Consider the following 2,662-nt stretch of genomic DNA (forward strand, 5'->3'; position numbering starts at 1 on the left):
AAATTTAAAATATCTCATAATTTTATTAATAATAAATAATTATTTATATATTTAATTATATTTTAATAGGCCCAGGCAGGCCTGACAGGCCTATAAGGCTAATTAGTAAGCTTGGGCCTGGCCTATTAATGTATTAAGGCTTTTAAAAGAGCTTGGGCCTGTACATATTTTATAACAGGCCAGGCTGCAGGCCCCTGGCAGGCCGCCTGGCCTTTTTCCACCCCTAACTGCAAGAGATCTCTCTTGGAACTTCATGGTTAGGAACTTGGTGAATATGAAGGCAGATAGATCGTTAATTGTTTTTCTTTCAAGGATGATGTTGTAGGTCGTGGAGTCCTTCAGCACCACAAACTTGGAGAGTACAGTTTTCATCTGGCACCCGGTTCCAATGATGACCAGTAGCACGATGGAGTATTCCGGTTTGAGGAAGTTGTCTCTGAGTCTGGTTATTCTGTTGTGGTGATTTTGTAGATTTTCATTCTGGAGGCCTAACTTGTTGAAGGAACCTCTGAAGGATGTTAGAGTCAACCCCAGTGTCTACTAGTATCCATTTTATCAGTCCAGTTCTGACTCTTGCCGAGATGATGAAAGGGCATCTCACGCCGAGGTGCTATATTGGCAGTCACTGGGGAGAACGTGATTTCTATCGGGAGGGAAGAGGTTGGTGTGTCGTTTTTCACGGCTAGCACCTTGAGATCCTTTTTTAATGCCAACTTGGATTTTTTTTGGCGTGCCTTTTCTTGTGATCACATTTACTATTTTGGTTGGGTCGTTCTCTGGGCTTTCCTGGTGCGCTTATCATACCATTTTGGGATTGCATTCTTTTTGCTCTAGCAATCTTTCCCTTTCAGTTTTCCTAGGTTCTCGACTAATTTTGGTGAACTCGGGGAGTTTGCCATCTCGGATGAATTGTTCGAGAGCGTTCTTTAGATCAAACTGGTCTTGAGTCATGTGTTTGTATCATTTATGATACTCATAGTATAAGCTCTTGTTATCTCTTGTTCGTTCCTTCAATTGTTGTGCTTTCGGGAGAATATCACGCTCTGCTATTTGGTGATAGATCTCCGTGATTAGGGCCGGCAAGGGGTGTAGCTCGTGACCTTTCCCACCCTGGGTGGAAAGTTAGGAGCAGTGGATTTGAAGTTCTCTTTTAAGGTGTCTTTGGACGAGGGGTTATCGCAGGGTGCCGTGTTGCCGTTCTGTGTTTATTAGCTGCCACGACATGGCTTACCTCTTCGTCGTTTATGTATTCTTTAGCGACGCTCTAGATTTCATGCATGGTCCAAACCGGTTTGGTTGTGAGGTGCTTACTGAAGTCTTCATTCATGAGACCATTTGTTAGATAGAGGCTGGCCACGGAATCCGTGAGCCCCTCTACCATTAGACACTCATCGTTGAACCTATCGAGGTACTTCTCCACGGGCTCGTCTTGCCGCTACGTGGTTCCGAGCAAGCTAACTGGGTGTTTTTCTTTTGCAATCCTAGTAGTGAACTGTGCCATGAACTTTTTGGAGATGTCCTGAAAGCTGGCGATCGAACCGTTCAGAAAAGTGTTAAACCACTTTATCGCTGGTCCAACCAAGGTCATCGAGAAAGTCCTACACCAAACCGCATCGATAGCTCCTTCCAAGTTCATCTTGGCCTCGAAGGCCAAGGTGTTCTTGGAGATCTTTGGTGCTGTCATATTTAATATCAGTTGGTTTGTCAAAACCCTTAGGTAACTTATCCTTTAAGATCCTCTCGGTAAATGGGGTGACTCCTATTATCACATGCTGGCTCCTTGTTCATTTAGAATCTCGATGGTGTCTTCTGTCTTCGTTGTCGTGACAAAGCTCTAGTTCCTAGGAGATACTACAAGACCGGCGCTTTCTGTGACACCGGTCGCGTGATCTTTCATTCCTAGTTTCTCGTCATGATCGGCTCTTGGAGGTCGCTTGACTTGCGTGTTCTGGTTGGTATCGCTCTTTGGTCGCGACCTGGCCCTCAAGAGTTTGTACTCTCTGGTAGAGCTCTTGAATTATCTGGATTGCTTTCTCTTCTATTCCATCAGGTGCTCGGGCCTTATCAAGGTGGCAATTGTCTTCTTTTGGTTCTTGCCTTTCAGGGGTTAGCTGGTGGTGCACGGTGCTGGTTACCTTCTTGTGGGTTAGTGTGGGGATATCGTTCAGTGATTCTGACATTCTATCGGGTGGGTCTAATTTGTGGTGATGGCCTGAGGACCGCTCCTCGAATTCTTCCATTATGTCGCCGAGGCTTTGGTAAGTTCTCCACAGACGGCGCCCATGTACAGAAAGTTGTCGGTACGGATTGTGAGATGGATCAGGGACTTGCGGACCTTAGGTGGTGATGAAAATGGATTTTCTTGGAGCAGCGAAGGGTAGTACCTACAAAGACACTCCGACGCTCAAATTAGAATGAATCTGAGAGGTATAGGTGTGGGTTAGGAATGTGTGTAGCTGGAGGAGCCCTTGGCTCCTTTATATAGTTTATAGTCGTTATCTTATCTTATCTGTTAGTTTAAGATACGAGGGATATTTGATTTTGAATGTTGGTTAAGGATTACTAGGCCGGTTCGAGTCGCAAAAAAGGCCTAGATCCAAATAACCAGATCGAAGACTACTCCAATAAAAAACCCAGAAATTAGGTCCAAAACACTATATCA

Source organism: Arachis duranensis, chromosome 1 (genome assembly GCF_000817695.3).
Source record: "Arachis duranensis cultivar V14167 chromosome 1, aradu.V14167.gnm2.J7QH, whole genome shotgun sequence".
Classification (NCBI taxonomy): Eukaryota; Viridiplantae; Streptophyta; class Magnoliopsida; order Fabales; family Fabaceae; genus Arachis; species Arachis duranensis.